Below are 20,729 nucleotides of genomic sequence, written 5' to 3'. Positions count from 1 at the left end.
TTTATGTGTGGATGTGGAAATTATCTTTCTATCTCCCTCCTAGCCACTGCAGGCAAATTTCTGGCATGGATCCTTGCAACTCGCTTTCTGCCCATCAGAAGAAATTTTACCGGAGTCACACAGTGGTTTCCGACCATGTGGTGGAACTGTGGATATGATCTTCACTGCACAGCAGCTACAAGAAAAGTGTCAGGAGCAAAACCCAACCACTGTACATTGCTTTTATTGATTTAACTAAAGCCTTTGATTCAGTGAATCGCCATGCCCTCTGGACTGCACTCTCTAAGACTGGTGTATTTATCAGGACATCCAATGTCCTAAAATTGCTTCATAATAACATGAAAGCGACTGTTCTAACCAGCACTGGCTCCCAGAGTGAATCTTTCAAAGTACAAACAGGAGTAAAACAGGACTGTATCATCGCTCCAAACATGTTTGCGTTTTTTATCACAGTCGTTCTTTACCTAGTTGCTGGGAAGTTTACAGCTGGTGTTGAAATCATTTACAGAATGGATGGGAAGCTGTTCAGGCTTAGCAGGCTGAAAACCAAGGGTAAGTTCTCCACAACAGATGTTGTGGAACTTCAGTATGCTGATGACAACGCAGTCTTTGCCCACTCTGAGAAAGATCTTCAAACTCTCTTGAATGTGGCAAGCCATGCTCCATCTGACAATGTAATAAAAAGCTCATTTGTAACTGTCTGTAACAGTAACTATACACAAAATAGTGTGCACTCCATGGTACCTTATAAAGCCTCCAACTACTAGACCCCCCCCTTCCACAGGCACGCGTAGCACAAAATAATGCAGAATCAACATGGGCGAGGGTGAGGGTGAGCTGGAGAGAATATGCAGGTAGGCTCTGGCAGCACAGAGGGATTGAGGTTGTAGGCACCTGAAAAACTGCCACTATATGGACCCATGAGCGTCATCCTTCCAATTCTGGAACAGGAGCACAGAATACCCCATCCTGCTCATATATCCCAGGCCGTTAATAGTGGCCACAGAATGTTACCACTGACCCTCTCCCTGAAGGGTCTCATTCAACATCTATTGACAATAGGAACTGGATCAGTCTCTATGGACTTGTCTACACTTAAAACACTACAGCAGCACAGCTACATCACTGTAATGCTTCAGTGTAGACACTACCTATGCCAACTGGAGAGATTCTCCTATTAACTATGCAATTAACTATGCCAAGAGGCAGTAGCTAGGTCAACGGAAGAATTCTTCCAATGACCTAGCATTGTCTACATGGGAACTTAGGTGGCTTAACTATGCCATTCAAGGGTGTGGACTTTTCACCCCCCTGAGTGATGTAGTTATGGTAACCTAATTTTCTAGTGCAGACTAGGCCTATGCCATCAGGCTGAGAAAAGAATTCCCTCTTACAATTATTTTTAGATCCCTAGTACCAATCCATTTAACTAAAGAGGGCAGCATTTGGGCTAGTCTATTCGGTAATGCATTTCCTGGTTTTATATTGGGCTCTGTGAAAAACAGAAGATGGCATTAAGATGTCTTCCCTTATTGTATATGTGCAGTTTAGATCTTGTAAGTACTGTCTCTGTGTTAGAAATTATTTATAAACCACCCCACACAGACTCTTAACATTGTGAGCCAAGCCATAAGTTAAATAAATGAAAGCTCATGTAGAGTTCTTTCTGAATCAGAATTTACATTTAGAGCTGACCTGGTAATGGTTTTCCTTTCCTGCAAGAATGTCATGGTTTTAAAAATTTGTTCCTAACCCAAATCAGGACAAAAATTAGAAATTTGTGAACCAAAAAAATAAAAAAAAAATTCAGCTCACGTGAACTGAAATGTATCAAACATGTTCCATTTCCATCTCAACTGTTGTTGATAAGTTGTATAGTCAGTTGCTTAAGCACAATTTGGTTCATTATGAAATACACTCAGGAGAGCCAATAACTGATGTCAGCACATACATGCCGATAACATTAGAATAGGAAAAGGTTCTATATGACAGCAGTTTCTGGGAAGTGGTCTCATGCAGTGATGTTACATTCAACGTATGCAGATGTGCTCCCAAAGTCACACCCCAAAGCCCATCTTTTTTATATCCAATCTGTTTACAAGGCAAGGTACTAAATATGCCCTCTGAAATTAGATTTAACCAAGGAGTTCTCTACCTTGTTTTTATGGTTCCATGATATATCCCTTATCTCTCTGTTTTACTCTAGTAAAAGCCTAGCAAGTGCCTCATATCCTTTGGACCCTGAAATTCATGTCTTCAGAACAATCATAAGTCATGTCCTCTTCCTTTGGGACACTCCAGTATAGGCCTGTGAGTGTAACTCCCCTTTCTCTTGCTACGGTAAAGATGTCATCCACCCTGATTTTAACAGCTTCCCTGTTCAGTCAGCCAAACCTTACTTCAATGAATGCAAGGGGTTGTGGGATATTTAGCATAAGTGAGCAGGGTTATATAAAAATCATAGGCCAATTTAGGATATATATAAGTGCTATAATATTTTTGTGCTTAATGCAAATTAATATACACTTCTACCCCGATATAATGCTGTCCTCAGGAGCCATAAAAATCTTACTGCGTTATAGGTGAAACCGCGTTATATCGAACTTGCTTTGATCCACTGGAGTGTGCACCCCCATCCCCCCAGAGAGCTGCTTTACCACGTTATATCTGAATTTGTGTTATATCGGGTCGCATTATTTCAGGGTAGAGGTGTATATGGAGCAAATAATACATATACAAATACAATAGGCCAGCATAATAGTCAATACCCTTTTACTTTTTTAAAACTTATAAAATTAGATTACAAAACAAAGTCACTGTGAACCGAAAACCAGAAAAATTTTGTATTGAAAATGTCAAAATGGGACATTTCAATAATTTTAAAGCTGCTTTTCAAAATCTCTTTGAAAATAGGAAATTCATCAAATATCGACCCTTTCCTGTAAACAGTATTGATTTCAGCAAATCAGTATTTTTCAACAACAAAGGTTTTGTCAAAACATTTTTCAACCAGCTCTACATCCATTAATGTCAAAGCTAGTACCCCTTCTGCAGGTGCCAGCTAACTTCGGTGTATGTTCTCCCCAGCACATTCACAGAGGACACAGGAGGAAGGTTCCTTGGCCCCTCGCCCAGTAAAGAGGATAAGCCATAATCCTGGCCTATCCCAGCATTATTACATAGTCACTAAAAATGGGCTGCATGTTTGATCATAAAAAATAATGTGCAATATTAAAGTTTTGTCCTTTTGAATATTTTCCCTCTAACATGCTTATGTGCCATTATCAAACCCTAAAATGTTGCTTAATTGACTAGGGTATTCATAGCGCATACACAGAGTCAATTCATATAGTTTTCAATTCAAACTACATTCACTTCAAGTTGCTCAATTATTTTCTTTTAATAACTTGTTGCATTTGCTAAATCTCAATTGTGCTTCTAAATTATATAAATGATATTCCTGCGCTGAGGAATGTCTTCATTAGTGTGCTATTGTGCTATGCTAAAGGGCAGGGTTGGGTAATTTTCAGCCATTCTATTTTGATGGATAGAAACAGGTCTGAATTATCCCATGTCATTTACAGTCTAAAGTGGCATTGTTCTCTTTCTGACTCAGCCGCTCAGCCTTTGCATCTGGCTTATTTCAATTTCCCTGTCATTTCATCAAAACTTGAGAAAGCAGACGCTACAGTGGAAACGATCCCAATTTTAATTTTAAAATAGCATTCTTTTTGTGCAATATCTACACAGGGAAAAGTGGAACATCTTCAAAAATTTCACAGAATTAAAGGAACAGTGTTTTGTCTAGTGAGGATTTAAACTCCTACACTTTAGAGACTCAGTTTTTCAGTCTCTACAGTCGAATGCTGAATATTGTCAAACAATTGTGGATAATAGGCTTGAACCTCAGCTGGTGTAAATCAATATAGATCTTTTAACTTCATCAGCTGCTGTAAATCAGGGTAGTTCTTTTGATGTGACCTAACATATACACTTATAAAACATATGTTCAGAAATAATTCACTTATTAATCAAAGGACCAAAAATTGTCAGATCTTGTAAATCACTCACTATGAATAGTTCACCAAGCAATCAGATACCAGGGTATAAATGCTGTGAGAGCTAATAGCAAGTGTTCATAAGGGCCGATTTTAAAGTAAATTGTATTGGTTCACGGACATGATAGCAGGTACATACTAAGTATTCAAAAAACATTAAGGCCCAAATCTGTAAAGATATCTAGGAGTTGCTGCCCTCAGCATTGCAATGCCTAACTGATCTAGGAGCCTAAATCTCATTTTTCAAAAGGAAGTTAGGCAATTAGGATTTTGGCTCCTAAAGGCCTAGATCACTTTTGAAAATGAGACTAAGGCTCCTAAATCAGTTGGACATTGCAATGCTGAGGGCAGCAACTCCTAAATACCTTTACAAATCAGGGTCTAAGGGCTCAACCATTACTCATTAAAGCCAATGAACGTGCTGCCATTGACTTCAGTGAATGGACAATCAGCCACTCAAGCCTCCTATAGGCCCTAATACAGTCAACATACTCAAGTACGTGCTTAGCTTTAAGCACCTGTGTCATAAACAGATAGCTAAGGGTTAATGTCTCTTTCACCTGAAGCACCTGACCAGAGGACCAATCAGGAAACCGGATTTTTTCAACTTTGGGTGGAGGGAATTGAGTGTCTAAGTCTTTTGTCGCCTGCCTGCTTTCTCTGAGCTTTGGAGAAGTAGTTCTACTTTCTAGTCTTCTGTTTCTAAGTGTAAGGACAAAGATCAGATAGTAAGTTCTATGGTTTCTTTTCTCTGGTATTTGCATGAATATAAGTGCTGGAGTGCTTTGATTTGTATTCTTTTGGAATAAGGCTGTTTATTCAATATTCTTTTAAGCAATTGACCCTGTGTTGTATCATCTTAATACAGAGAGAACATTTGTACTTATTTTTCCTTTCTTTTTATATAAAGCTTTCTTTTAAGACCTGTTGGAGTTTTTCTTTACTTCAGGGAAATTGAGTCTGTACTTACCAGGGAATTGGTGGGAGGAAGAAATCAAGGGGAGATTTGTGTGTTGAATCGCTAGCCTGATTTTGCATTCCCTCTGGGGGAATAGGAAAGTACTTTTTGTTTCCAGGATTGGGAACAGAGAGGGAGATTCACTCTGTTTGGATTCACAGAGCTGGTGTCTGTGTATCTCTCCAGGAGCACCTGGAGGGGGGGGAAGGGAAAAAGGATTATTTCCCTTTGTTGTGAGACTCAAGGGATTTGGGTTTTGGGCTCCCCAGGGAAGGTTTTTCAGAGGGACCAGAGTGCCCCAAAACACTCTAATTTTTTGGGTGGTGGCAGCAGGTACCAGGTCCAAGCTGGTAACTAAGCTTGGAGGTTTTCATGCTAACCCCCATATTTTGGACGCTAAGGTCCAAATCTGGGACTAAGGTTATGTCATGGTGTGCAGCTGGTGGGATATAGACAGAATCCGGAAGCCAGTAGGAATATTATATTTTTCTTTTCTCTGCTAAGGGCTTTTTAGCAGAGAGAGAAGCAGTTGGTTTTAAAAGGGAACCAGAGAGAATTTTTTTTTCTGCTCTCTCTCGCAGTTTGTGGCTTGCATGTTAAGGGTCTTTTGTCATGCAATAGCCCTCCCATTAGGAGGCAAGTACCAGCACTTATAGGCATGCAAATAAAGTGGTTTTTCTGGTTTCCCTTCATTGAACATTAGCTAGAGAGAGAAAAGGAAAATTAGCTAAAGGCACTGTTGCTAGGCAGACTTCAGGAGGCAACAGAGAACCTGCAGTTCAGAAGATAAACACCGGAGGGCACCCCAACACAAGAAAACAGGAACCATGACTTCTAAGGCAAAAATTGAGGCCGAAGAACAAATCAAAGAAGCTGAACACAGGCGACAGATGGAGATGAAAGAAAGAGAAGAACAGATCAAAGAGGCAGCCTACCAAAGAGAACAGGCAGCCAAAGAGGCAGCACACAAAAGAAAACTAGAAGAAGAAGAGGTGGCCTACCGAAGGAAACAAGCAGAAGATGAGTTGGCCCACAGAAGGAAGCAAGAAGAAGAGGAGGCGGCCCACCGCCGAGACATGGAAAAACACCAAAAAGAAATGGAAAAAACAACAAAAAGAGAATGAAGAGAAGGAAAAACAGAGAAAACATGAACTGGAGATGGCAAAAGCTGGGCTGCCTGTGCCAGCCAACCCTAACAACCCGGCGCCAAATATTGCTCCACAGCACAGGAAATTTCCCACCTACAAGGCAGGTGATGACACCGAGGCCTTCTTGGAAAACTTTGAAAGAGCCTGTCTTGGGTACAGCTACCCCAGGGGGCACACAGACCATAAACCCTACAACCGAGGACAGCCAAAGACCCCACATACCACCCAAGTAAAGCCACAGATACCCTACCCTTCAACCTCACCAGTCTCCAGTAACTCACCTCGGCCCAGTGACCCATCGGATGGAAGATGCTTTAAGTGTAATAAACTGGGACATATCAAGGCCAAGTGTCCCAAGAACACCATGCGAGTGCAATTCATTACACCACCATCACACCAAAGATCCCCAGGCCCGGATGCCTCTCAAATACCCTTGGAGCGAAGGGAAAATTTGAGAGTGGGCGGAAAGAAGGTTACTGCGTGGAGAGACACGGGGGCACAAGTGTCAGCTATCCACCAATCCTTCGTTGACCCCAAATTCATCAACCCAAAGGCCAAAGTTACAATTTACCCCTTCATGTCACAAGCTGTAGACTTGCCTACAGCTCAACTGCCTGTCCAGTACAAAGGCTGGTCAGGAATGTGGACTTTTGCAGTCTATGACAATTATCCTATCCCCATGCTACTGGGGGAAGACTTGGCCAACCAGGTGAGGCGGGCCAAGAGAGTGGGAATGGTTACACGTAGCCAAACCAGGCAAGCTTCCAGACCCATTCCTGTTCCTGAGCCGTCCACAGAGGCCCCGTCTGTGTTACCAGAGACCCAGACAGAGGTAGTGGACCCGGATTCCATGCCTACCACTGAAACAGCCACAGCATCTCCAGTCCCAGGCCCGGAACTGGAACAGCAACCAGCACCAGCAAGTGCAACTACATCTTCAAACTCAACGCCAGAGGGCGCCAGCGAGCCAAAACTGGCAGAAGCAACAGACAGCCATACCCAAAAAGGCTCAGCCAGAGCCTGAAATACCCTCAGGTGCACCAGCGGAGAGCGGTTCACCAGCAACGGAAACAACCCCATCACCTACATCGCTTCCAGAGGGACCAAGCCCAAGTCCACAGTCTGAGGAAGAACTGGTGACCCCAGACTCAAGGGAACAGTTCCAGACTGAGCAGGAAGCGGATGACAGCCTTCAGAAAGCTTGGGCGGCGGCACGGAGCACCCCACCGCCTCTCAGCTCTTCTAATCGATCCCGGTTTGTTATAGACCAAGGACTTTTATACAAGGAAATTCTTTCTGGTGGACACCGGGAAGAATGGCAGCCGCAAAAACAGTTGGTGGTTCCAACTAAGTACCGGGGGAAGCTCTTAAGCTTAGCCCATGATCATCCCAGTGTCCATGCTGGGGTGAACCGAACCAAGGACCGGTTGGGGAAGTCCTTCCACTGGGAGGGGATGGGCAAGGACGTTGCCAAGTATGTCCGGTCTTGTGAGGTATGCCAAAGAGTGGGTAAGCCTCAAGACCAGGTCAAGGCCCCTCTCCAGCCACTCCCCATAATTGAGGTCCCATTTCAGCGAGTAGCTGTGGATATTCTGGGCCCTTTCCCAAAAAAGATGCCCAGAGGAAAGCAGTACGTACTGACTTTAGTGGACTTTGCTACCCGATGGCCAGAAGCAGTAGCTCTAGGCAACACCAGGGCTAACACTGTGTGCCTGGCCCTAACAGACATCTTTGCCAGGGTAGGTTGGCCCTCTGACATCCTTACAGATTCAGGGTCTAATTTCCTGGCAGGGACCATGGAAAAACTGTGGGAAACTCATGGGGTGAATCACTTGGTTGCCACCCCGTACCACCATCAAACCAATGGCCTGGTGGAAAGGTTCAATGGAACTTTGGGGGCCATGATACGAAAATTCATCAACGAATTCTCCAATAATTGGGACCTAGTGTTGCAGCAGTTGCTGTTTGCCTACAGGGCTGTACCACATCCCAGTTTAGGGTTTTCACCATTTGAACTTGTGTATGGTCACGAGGTTAAGGGGCCATTACAGTTGGTGAAGCAGCAATGGGAGGGGTTTACGCCTTCTCCAGGAACTAACATTCTGGACTTTGTAAGCAACCTACAAAGCACCCTCCAACACTCTTTAGCCCTTGCTAGAGAGAACCTAAAGGATGCTCAAGAAGAGCAAAAGGCCTGGTATGACAGACATGCCAGAGATCGGTCCTTCAAGGTAGGAGACCAGGTTATGGTCTTGAAGGTGCAACAGGCCCATAAGATGGAAGCATCATGGGAAGGGCCATTCACGGTCCAAGAGCGCCTGGGAGCTGTAAACTACCTCATAGCATTTCCCAATTCCTCACTAAAGCCTAAAGTGTACCATGTTAATTCTCTCAAGCCTTTCTATTCCAGAGACTTACAGGTTTGTCAGTTTACAGTCCAGGGAGATGATGCTGAGTGGCCTGACTGTGTCTACTACGACGGAAAAAAAGACGGTTGCGTGGAAGAGGTGAACCTCTCAACCACCCTGGAACGTCTGCAGCGGCAACAAATCAAGGAGCTGTGCACTAGCTTTGCCCCATTGTTCTCAGCCACCCCAGGACGGACTGAACGGGCATACCACTCCATTGATACAGGTAATGCTCACCCAATCAGAACCCCACCCTACCGAGTGTCTCCTCATGCCCAAGCTGCTATAGAACGGGAGATCCAGAACATGCTACAGATGGGTATAATCCGCTCATCTACCAGTGCATGGGCATCTCCAGTGGTTCTGGTACCCAAATCAGATGGGGAAATACGCTTTTGCGTGGACTACCGTAAGCTAAATGCGGTAACTCGTCCGGACAACTATCCAATGCCACGCACTGATGAGCTATTGGAAAAGTTGGGACGTGCCCAGTTCATCTCTACAATAGACTTAACCAAGGGGTACTGGCAAGTACCGCTAGATGAACCTGCCAAGGAGAGGTCAGCATTCGTCACCCATGCGGGGGTGTATGAATTCAATGTCCTTCCTTTCGGCCTTCGAAATGCACCCGCCACCTTCCAGAGGCTGGTAGATGGTCTACTAGCTGGACTGGGAGAATTTGCAGTTGCCTACCTCGATGATGTGGCCATTTTTTCAGACTCCTGGCCCGAACACCTACTACACCTGGAAAAGGTCTTTGAGCGCATCAGGCAGGCAGGACTAACTGTTAAGGCCAAAAAGTGTCAAATAGGCCAAAACAGAGTGACTTACCTGGGGCACCAGGTGGGTCGAGGAACCATAAACCCCCTACAGGCCAAGGTGGATGCTATCCAAAAGTGGCCTGTCCCACGGTCCAAGAAGCAGGTCCAATCCTTCTTAGGCTTGGCCGGATACTACAGGCGATTTGTACCACACTACAGCCAAATCGCTGCCCCACTGACCGACCTAACCAAAAAGACCCAGCCAAATGCCGTTAAGTGGACTGATGAGTGTCAAAAGGCCTTTACCCAGCTTAAGGCGATGCTCATGTCTGACCCTGTGCTCAGGGCCCCGGACTTTAACAAGCCATTCCTAGTAACCACAGATGCATCTGAGCGTGGTATAGGAGCAGTGCTCATGCAGGAAGCAACAGATCACAACTTCCATCCTGTCGTGTTTCTCAGCAAGAAACTGTCTGAGAGGGAAAGTCACTGGTCAGTCAGTGAAAAGGAATGCTATGCCATTGTGTACGCCCTGGAAAAGCTACGCCCATATGTTTGGGGACGGCGGTTCCAACTACAAACTGACCATGCTGCACTAAAGTGGCTTCATACTGCCAAGGGGAACAACAAGAAACTTCTTCGTTGGAGTTTAGCTCTCCAAAATTTTGATTTTGAAATTCAACACATCACAGGAGCTTCTAATAAAGTTGCTGATGCACTCTCCCGTGAGAGTTTCCCAGAATTCAGTAGTTAAAAAGTGTTCTTAAAATGTAAAAGTCTGTTAGTTATATACTTAGAAGTATATGTAAAGGTGTATGTGTTGTATTAATCTGTTTATTTTCAAGTTCTAGAAGGAAATCGCCGCCAGTGAGCTTCCCCACTGTCTGCAATTTGGGGGGCGTGTCATAAACAGATAGCTAAGGGTTAATGTCTCTTTCACCTGAAGCACCTGACCAGAGGACCAATCAGGAAACCGGATTTTTTCAACTTTGGGTGGAGGGAATTGAGTGTCTAAGTCTTTTGTCGCCTGCCTGCTTTCTCTGAGCTTTGGAGAAGTAGTTCTACTTTCTAGTCTTCTGTTTCTAAGTGTAAGGACAAAGAGATCAGATAGTAAGTTCTATGGTTTCTTTTCTCTGGTATTTGCATGAATATAAGTGCTGGAGTGCTTTGATTTGTATTCTTTTGGAATAAGGCTGTTTATTCAATATTCTTTTAAGCAATTGACCCTGTGTTGTATCATCTTAATACAGAGAGAACATTTGTACTTATTTTTCCTTTCTTTTTATATAAAGCTTTCTTTTAAGACCTGTTGGAGTTTTTCTTTACTTCAGGGAAATTGAGTCTGTACTTACCAGGGAATTGGTGGGAGGAAGAAATCAAGGGGAGATTTGTGTGTTGAATCGCTAGCCTGATTTTGCATTCCCTCTGGGGGAATAGGAAAGTACTTTTTGTTTCCAGGATTGGGAACAGAGAGGGAGATTCACTCTGTTTGGATTCACAGAGCTGGTGTCTGTGTATCTCTCCAGGAGCACCTGGAGGGGGGAAGGGAAAAAGGATTATTTCCCTTTGTTGTGAGACTCAAGGGATTTGGGTCTTGGGGTCCCCAGGGAAGGTTTTTCAGAGGGACCAGAGTGCCCCAAAACACTCTAATTTTTTGGGTGGTGGCAGCAGGTACCAGGTCCAAGCTGGTAACTAAGCTTGGAGGTTTTCATGCTAACCCCCATATTTTGGACGCTAAGGTCCAAATCTGGGACTAAGGTTATTACAACCTGCTTAAATATCATTGATCTGAACATGACTTAAGCAGGTGCTTAACACTAAGCATGTACTTTACTGTTTATGGCCTTGATTCAGCAAAACACTAAAGTCTGCGATTAAACCTTTTCCTATTCAGCAGAACAGTTAACAAGGCTGATGAAAAGAGGATATAGCACAGTCTCATAATGACTTCCCCCTCTACCATCAAAATAAATGAACCAAAGAAAATCTTACTCCCTCACTGAATGTGCCAAGACTTCTCAAAAGAACAAACTGCATCTTCACCACCCCAATTCTTCCAGCTCTCACCACTGCTGAAAAATCTCAAAGGGAGTTACAAGAAAACTGTAACAGTTGGCTCACACCAGAATGTGCCACATTTATTTTGGTTTATCTGGTAAGAGAGCTCAAGCGAGACCGCTATACTCAAAGTTCTTCTACTGCCTTTTCCCCCAAGAGTAGAGTGTTTAATGGTAGCAATCTCTGAAATGCTTCCCATTCCACGCACAGGGTCAGTTAGACAGGCAGAACTGCAGGGTCTCACATACAGCAGTTTTTAAACTAAGCACTGGGGGAAAGCTGACAGGTGTGAAGGAGCATGTGGTTCAGACAGAGACTTTCCTTAGGGGAGGATCTATTAATGGGGATTATCTATGTCCTAGTAAGGAGAAGAGGATGGAAGATACAGGTGGGATCTGATGAGAAAGTCAAATTAAAAACTTGTCACTTTTTAGTTGTCTGCAATTACATGGTGTAAATGAATGGGACTTTTTTCAAGTGCTTAAATACCAATTTTAGAAGTCTAAATAATAAGATGAGCGAACTAGAGTGTCTCGTATTAAAATGAGGATATTGATATAATAGACATCACAAGAACTTGGTGGAAAGAGGATAATCAATGGCACACAGTAATGCAAGTATACAAAATATATTGAAAAGACACAACAGGTCCTGCTGGTGGGGAAGTGACACTATCTGTGAAAGAAAGTGTAGAATCAAAGGAAGTAAAATTCTTAAATGAACCAAACTGTACCATAAAATCTCTATGGATAGTAATTCCATGCTCTAATAAGAATATAGCAGTAGGGATATATTACCGACCACCTGACCAGGATGGTGATAATGACTGTGAAATGCTCAGGGAGATTAGAGAGGCTAGTAAAATAAAGTCAATAATAATGGGGGATTTCAACTATCCCCATATTGACTGGGTACATGTTACCTCAGGATGGGATGCAGAGATAAAGCTCTTGACACCTTAAATGACTGCTTGTGGAGTAGCTAGTCCTGGAACCCACAAGGAGAGAGGCAATTCCCGATTTAGTCCTGAGTGGAGCACAGGATCTGGTCCAAGAGATGAATGTAACTGGACCTCTTGGTAATAGTGACCATAATAGAATTAAATTTAACTTCCTTGTGGCAGGGAAAACACCACAGTGGCCCACCATTGTAGTATTTAATTTCAGAAAGGGGAACGACACAAAAATGAGGAGGTTAGTTAAATAGAAATGTAAAGGTAAAGCGCCAAAAGTGAAATCCCGGCAAGCTGCATGGAAACTTTTTAAAGACACTATTATAGAGGCTCAACTTAAATGCCCAAGTGGCCTGTGAAAGCATTCATTAACCAGGGAGGCAGATGGGTCTCCGAGGATAACCAGAGCAATCTGCACCCCACTCATGTCCATTGTGATCCTGGGGCAAACTGTCCTTTATTCATTCGGGTCAACAGAGCCAAGTTATGAAAGATTCTCACATCGCGGACCCTTTCAGACCACCCAGCATTTATGTTTGTGGTCAACCAGGCTTGGAGCACCCACTGAGAAACACCACTTCTGTTTATAAATTCTGAGCCCTGATGCAGGGGCAAATAATAGGCCCACAGGTCCCATCAATTGCCTCAATACAGCTTGGGAGCCTCCTATGTGCAAAGCTGTCAATAATCACCTGTGCATTCCCAAGATTCATAATCCAGTTCAACAGTACCTTCTGCGTGGCATGACATACCTGCAGGACAAAGGCCCCCAACAGTCGATCACCTTATGTCAATTTGGTTGGCTACCTACTGGTAAAATTTAGGGGTAGCCAGCTTCCAGATGGTAGTGGTGACCTGTTTCTCAATGGGGATGGGGCACTGCATGTTGGTACACTGCCACTGCAGCTCCAGGGCTGGTTTAGCACATCTCAACAAAGTTTGCCTTCGCCATCCTGAAATTCTCTCGTTACTGTTAGTCATCCCTGGTCTGCAGAACAACCCTCTCCCACCAATCAATACTGGTTTCCTGAGCCCAGAAACAATGATGCACGTGAAGCTGCTTCAGGAACAGCTCCTATAGTTGCTTGGTTTCATTCTCATCCCACTTCCTCCACTGCAGCCGAAGGCCCTACTGCTGCTGCCACATCATCCACCCAAGTCACTAGTTTTGAGAACTCAAAAACATTCCAAGCAGCCTCTGCATATTTGTGGTTGCAAGGATAGTGGTGCGAGCACTGGGTCCATGCTGGCTGATAGCAATTTGAAAACACTGTTAAACCACCAGATGGATAGAGAGGAATCATGGGGTGTAATTCCAAAGAAATCCCAAGTCCCACTATTCCATTGGCTTCCACAATGTGCAGTGAGAGAGATCCCAGAATGCATGCTGCTTGCAGCAAAGCAAAGGACCATAGGATACCCTCTGAGAATGTCACACATTTGTGTATACAATTAAACGAATTGAAGGAGGTCACCGTCTTTCCAGGCATGCCTTATTAGCGAGACTTGATCTTTATATGCTAGTCAACATACATCTGCACGTCAAACCCCTCATCCCTCCACCCCAGGTAGACAAGCCCTAAATTCTCCTCCTCCTGAATGAATTAAGGCCACTTTACCCCTGAATCTGTGCAGGGGGAGGGGAGTTAACATGCTTTAACGTATGTGCATTGACTCCACACCTGTAGTTGATTAACCTACATTTCCTGCAGCTGGGTCCACACTTAAAAGTTTAGTTGAGGTAGCTATGCTGACCTACCCGCAGAGTAAAGTCAGCTATGTTGATGGAAGAATGCTTCCACTGACATAGCTAAATTTCATTTGGAGAGGTGGGTTCCTACACGAACGGAGAATCCCCTTCCATTGGGGTAGGCTGTGTCTACACTACAGGAGTATGCCAGCAGAGCTAAACCGACATAGCTCTGCCAGTCTAATTTCCAACATGTAAATGCAGCCTCAATGTCCCGCTATAGACATGCTACTACTTGGCTCCAGGGCTCACCCAAAGCCATTAAAGGAAAGTCTTTAGGCCAAGTCAGGCAACATCCTAGGTAGGAGATGAGTACTGTGCTTCTGAGTTGATGACAGAGCGTTACTAGGGACAGCTGACAGCTTGTGCTAGAGATGGACTTACAAAATCTGTCTCTGCAACTGCTACGGAGATTGCAGAGTCAGCAATACCAGCTTCTTCCTTTTAGCACTGGATATGAAAGGAAAGATCAGATGAAAGAGGAGAGGGCATTAAGGAAAAGGTTTACTTATCTGCAAATCTTATCCATCTTTTCCTCTTTGTTATATTTTGCTTTATCTTTGTCTCCAACAGTTCACCACTCTTTCCCTTTAATTATTATTTACTGCAGTGTCATTAATGGGCCAAAATCAAAGATCAGATCCCCACCGCGCTAGCCAGTCATTTTGCATTGCTTTGGTCAAAACAAGCCAGCTAAACTGGTTGATGACGACTCACTAAGGGTACGAGTCCCTGTTGGTGTTTCAACTCTCTGTGTTTCTGATTGGATGTAGTTTTTCCAAATTCAGTGCTCTTGAAAAAGCAGCTTTTTCTCATCGCTGGGCATGAAAGAGTATGGCTGTTAATGTGAGTTACAAAGAGACCATAAATCCATAGAAGCCACTGTGAAAAACCTGTGATTCGAGCTCCCCTCAGAACACACAAACAGCTATTGAGATTACAAAGGTCCCAGTTACCCTAAGTCAGGCGCTGAACTAAACCTAAGTCATGGCAGATGCACGATCTAGTGTGTATTAACCAGATGCTGAGAGTAGCATGGAAAACGGAGAAGCAATGGGCACACACTTACTGACAACCTACCAATCTCTACTGAGAAAGCAGATCTATAAGTCATCAAAAGTATAACAATTGAGCAATGGTGTGAAGCCAGAAGTTCCCTCAGAAGTGGTGTCCTGAGTCTTCATTTATTCACTCTAATTTAAGGTTGTGTGCCAGTGATACATTAACATTCTTAGAATCTCTCTTTCTATAAGTCTATAATATATAACTAAACTATTGTTGTATATAAAGTAAATAAGGTTTTTAAAATGTTTAAGAAGCGTCAATTAAAATTAAATTAAAATGTAGAGCCCCTGGGACCGGAGGCCAGGACCCGGGCAGTGTGAGTGCCACTGAAAATAAGCTCACGTGCCGCCTTTGGCACGTGTGCCGCCTTTGGCACGTGTGCCACAGGTTGCCTACCCCTATTTTATATGCTTAAAAATGGTATGTGAATTACATTTAGGAATCACTTTCACTCACTGCTAAATTGCAGTCCTCAGTGCCTGGATACCACAGTGCCTGCACTAAAAATGCTTACGCTAGTCAGATCAGACCATCTCTGGGGTCAAACTCAAGAGTTGCTTAATAGTACACAACACAGTTCGAGAGACTCTAAAGAATACTGTATCTTCTTGAAACTTCAGGAGGACATTAAGAAGGCTGAATGCAGGTGCTATAACATGGAAAGTGGCCAGGGTTTCTGTGGACAACAATCCTACGCTTAAGAAAATGGATCATTAACAACCACAAATAGTAAGGATCTGTTGTATATGGGCCCAATCCAAGTTCACTGAAATCAAAAGGCGTTTGAGCTCAAGAGCTTTGAATCAAGCTTTACCTCCATCCAGGCACGTTACTGACTCAGAGGGAACATACAGCTACAGAATGATTAAAAACTTATGATAACATCATGTTTCTTCCTTTCCTACTGCTGGCCTGGGTTTAGGAAGCCCTCCATCTTCCCTCGCGAATCAAGAAAGGTCCCAGCTTGAAGGTTAAGGACCAGAGATCTAAAAATTGTCACCTCTTTAGTTAGTGATTAGAATTTGACTGAGATTCACAGTTACTTTCATACCATATTAGGAGAAATATTTAAAATCACTATATAGCCAGGACTTAACATTTGAGTAGACTTGAAATGCCTGGGCCCGTTTCTAAATGAAAGTGTCATTCTTGATTGAGTGCATTAGGTAGCTTTATAACCAATGGCCCTAATGTTTATCCTGGGCACTTTATCAGACAAAGCTTAGGCTAATTCTTTCTCTTATTAACAGCAAGAAGCCAGCTGTTTGAATAGAAAACAAATAAATCCTTGTGATAAAATCCCACCTAGCAGCAATATTGGCAGAAGTAATATTTCTGTTTTGCACATAAAAAGCCTAAACCAGAAACATTTTTACAATAATGAACTGCAATTATCGAGTTCAGAGCTTCTAGATCTGTGTGAATGAAAATGAATGAAATCTAAATGGAGAAAGAAATATTGTAACTGAATGGAAAACATCTTCCCCCTCACCCAAATATAAATCTCTTGCCTTTCTTTAGAGAAAAATAGTTAAGGTTGCAGTATGAATAAATTCAATCCAAGCATTTTTAACAAATACTATGCTAGAACAGAACTCCTCTGTCAGGGCTCAGGGAGGCTGGTTTGGAATGCACTCCCTTTGAAAACCACTAGATGGAGCCACACCATCTTGCTTTGGCTTAGTGACAATATAAGCTGTAGGAACAATTTAAGGATGGGATGTTTGTTTTCTCACAATTGTGTACTGTTATGTTAATGTCCAATTACTTGGATTTATTTCTAGATGTTTGAAAATGTGTATAACTTAAGGCTAAGTGAAATAGTACGAGCAGTTGATCACTAGCAGAGTAGCTCTATTTTTTCATTCCAGTTTCAGAGCATCCATGGTTAGGGGGGAAGACAAGAGAACTGCAGGATTCTAGATACAGGCTGATATTGTGAAGGATGTACACTGAGCTTGGGAAAAATTGCAAGTAGCTGGAAATTGAGCCAGTGCTAGAATTAAGGTAGGTCTACAAAATAATTTTCCTCCCCTAAGAGTCCTGTAACCGACTCCTCTCCATGAAGGTCCTATTGCTATGTATGGGGCTAGGATTAAGATCTGGGGAAGAGTCAACAGGGTGATTATTTGGGGCATCCTCAGACTTAACTGCCTCACTTTATATAAAAAATTCAGAGGGGGATCTCTCTACAGGTCCCCACTACACTCCTGCAGGATCTTTCTCAGTTTCTGAAACTGATCTCAGAGTGTAACGGTGGCTTGAGGCACTGCAGAGGAACTGAGGAGTGGTCTCCAAATACGGCCACAGAGTGGAGATCAAATTGCGCAAGTGAGGAAGAAGGCTGGTTATAAAAAAAGAGAACTTGCAATGGCTTGGTCTACATAAAGTTGCACTGTTTTAACTAAGTTAGAGAAATGTCACATCCCATTAAACCACTGCAATTTCTGTTTACAATCAAGCTCTATGCTTGCACAACAATGGGCATGCTTTAAAGTAAACCGATTAGAAATATCCCCTTCACATACCTTAATACTCTTACTACCAAAATTCTGTAACAGCAAAGGGTTGTTCTTACTTCTGTGGGGCAGTTATTAAAGTTCGGTTTCAGACGTGATGCATTCCTTGAATGCAGGTTTCCCGATTAGAAATAAAGATGTGTGCTATCAAAGTCCTGAATCCAAGAGAAAATAAATTGTAATAAACAGCATATGCCATGTGCAAATTAACAGAAATGTTAATGTGTGTTATTTGAGACATTCCAAATGGCTGTATGTCCAGCAACATGCTTGAGGTAGTGACTCAGACTAACGAAGAAATATCTCATTCTTCTGTATTTATGGTTCATGTAAAACTGAAAATTGGCCAAAACCAAAATCGCCAAATGAATTTGAGGTTTAAAGGAAGGTAACTTTTGTAATTACTTTGAGGTTTAACTCAAAAACAAACAAACCAAAAAAAGTTATTGTCCTTGGGTAATTCCAGTGACCGAAAAGAGAAATACCAGAAATCTTGCCAGAAATCCTAGGCTTGCCAGATTAAATTCTTAGGTCCTCAATTCTACAATTCTCTCCATGTTTCACTGAGGCTTTTCATGGGTGCAGGGGTCTACCCGTCTGGATAAAATTTCACGATCTTAGCCCCATTTTGAAAATTCAGTAGTTTTCAATGATCTAGAGGAACCATCTACGCTAGGGTATTTCTCACTAGCGCCAAATCTCACCACTGCCAAAGCTTTCTGGAATTCTTCCACACATCACAAGTATTTGCATGAGATTGATAGAAACATGAGGACAAGACATAGTATAAAAGTGTCTAACAATATTGATATGTAATGTGATTATATATTAGAGAGCGAATAAGGGAACTTGCACCAGAACTAAGCACTTGTGAAAATTCCAACTTAACTACTCCCAATAGCATCTATAGGAAAACTACCATTGATTTCAAGATGGGAGTACTTTTGAGAATTCCACCCAAAAATAAAACTAACATATTGTTGCTGTATTAGAAGATTACGTTAAAAGTAACTGGCAACTCTCCAATATATGGGTTTAAGAAACTTTAACAACTCGAGACAAACACAAAAAATTCATTTTTCCTCCTCCTACCTCCCCCCATGAACAGAGAATCCTCTCTATTTTACTGGTCTCTCCCTTTTTCATTGCTACTCATCACTTTGCCTGCTAAATGCATCTAATCATCTCATTCAAAGCATACTGCTAGAGGGCTTATGACAATTTTGGTGGTGGCAGAAGTGGTTCCAATGGGAAACAGAACAAACCGGGATAAGAGGTCAGCATTTACCCACCTCAATCATCTTGACTGCAGGGATCAGCTATGATTCTGAGCCTGATTTTGGCAAAATAAAATATTTGTAAAGATACTATATTTACTACATGCTTTGAATTCAGATCCTAGAAAAAATATTACTGTGCTACTTAATAATTCAAACAAGTAAGCTCTGTCCTGGATAATTTCAAATGCTGTAACTGCTATAAAAAGAGCCAGAAAATCTAGCAAAGACAAATATATTAATTAGGCAGCAGCACCATCATTTTAGCACTCTTTCAGTAAATCCATTCATGGCATGTCATACTACACGGCTGGGATACATCAGAATGTATTTTGCTATGCCAGCCAGTTAAGAATTTGTCCATTGAATATTATATGGACCACATTGCTATTTTCAAAACTATGGCTAAAATTTAAGAGAAAACAATCGTTTTGTTTATTGTATTTATAAAATATGTCTTATAAAGGGAAAGGAGGATTCTAATTGAAGATCTCACTCTGCAGATGTCTGGTATAAATTAATGAATTAGGAATACATTAATTGCTGTATTTACAGGACACAACATTAATGTTACAAAGTGAAGTTCTCGAAAAAATTAGGGAATGCCAGAATTAAGGTTGATTGTGAACCTTAATTTATCTCCCTTGTGCAAACACATTATGCAACATTCTATTTACAAGATCACATCCTATTTTTTTCCCCTTTTTGAGGGGGCAGTAATTCAGGTGAGTTGGCACATATTGCATTGTCTCACCAGTGACTGAAGAAGTCACATTTTCATTGAAATGCATCTGTGTTTCCCAGTAGAAGCTAATGAGAGTGTTTTTAAACAACTAATTAATGCTACTTATTCATTTTAGAATGAGTGGACTGAAGTTAAATACACATCATAATTAGAGGCAGCAGGTGGCACTGAAGAGAGATGATTTGATATAATTCAATATGCCTTTTATGTAATACTCCCGAGTGTATGGGAGAAACTCTGAAAAAGGAATAAAACTCCAACAGATGGGGCAGGCCACGGTAGAGGAGGAAACCTAACTCAGCACAAAAATTTAGGATCCTGGGCTTCCACAATGAAAGAGCCACTTGAGAAAGTAGAGAAAAGGTGGTGTGTAGCTTCCACTACCAACAAGGCTAGTTAATTCATTATTGATGCTAAATTCCAGTGGACAATTCAAACAGCTGGCAAACTAGGAAGGTGTGTTATGCAAGGAAGGTACGCTAAAAAAAAAAAATCCAGAATCCCTGCTAAGAAGGTTCAAATATATCAACAAGGACCCCTTTTAGTACATGGTTAGTCGTTGATGAGAGTCAGCCATTCATGCGGGGCACTCTGCCAAGTCTAACTCATCTGGTTGGAGGCTCATTCATTTTGACTGTTTGTAGAGTACAACATCTCAGTACCTTTTTGCTCTCATCCATTTCAACCATTACTGTTAGAAAGCCCAGCTGAGCATGTTACAGATGATGCCAGCTGCAGCATTTTACTATCACAATGGATGTAAAGTGACACCCGAACGACTACCCTGGGAAAAAGATGCTAGCAGTTGTAGGCCTGGCTTGACGGATGTAACTTGCCTCATTTCTTAGTGGACGTGATTGGGAAGGTGAATGGAAGGTTAAGTTGTAAACAGGGGCTTAATAAGCAGTATGCTAGAATCAGGATATCTTGCTAGTTAAGATAAGCAGGAACACCCTGGTGCTAGGGACAAAGGGCAAAATAAACAATGAATGTAAAGATCATGTTCTACATGACCAGAGTAAGGACAGAG

The 20,729-nt window shown here is 42.4% G+C and overlaps 1 pseudogene; it reads left to right on the top strand.

Moving 5' to 3' along the window:
* The first annotated feature begins 338 nt into the window (after nucleotides 1–338).
* Nucleotides 339–20,729, top strand: part of LOC127047339 (enoyl-CoA hydratase, mitochondrial-like) — an 85,830-nt pseudogene continuing 65,439 nt past the window's right edge.

This window comes from Gopherus flavomarginatus, chromosome 3, assembly GCF_025201925.1.
Source record: "Gopherus flavomarginatus isolate rGopFla2 chromosome 3, rGopFla2.mat.asm, whole genome shotgun sequence".
Lineage (NCBI taxonomy): Eukaryota > Metazoa > Chordata > Testudines > Testudinidae > Gopherus > Gopherus flavomarginatus.
This window is presented reverse-complemented; position numbering and strand designations above follow the sequence as displayed.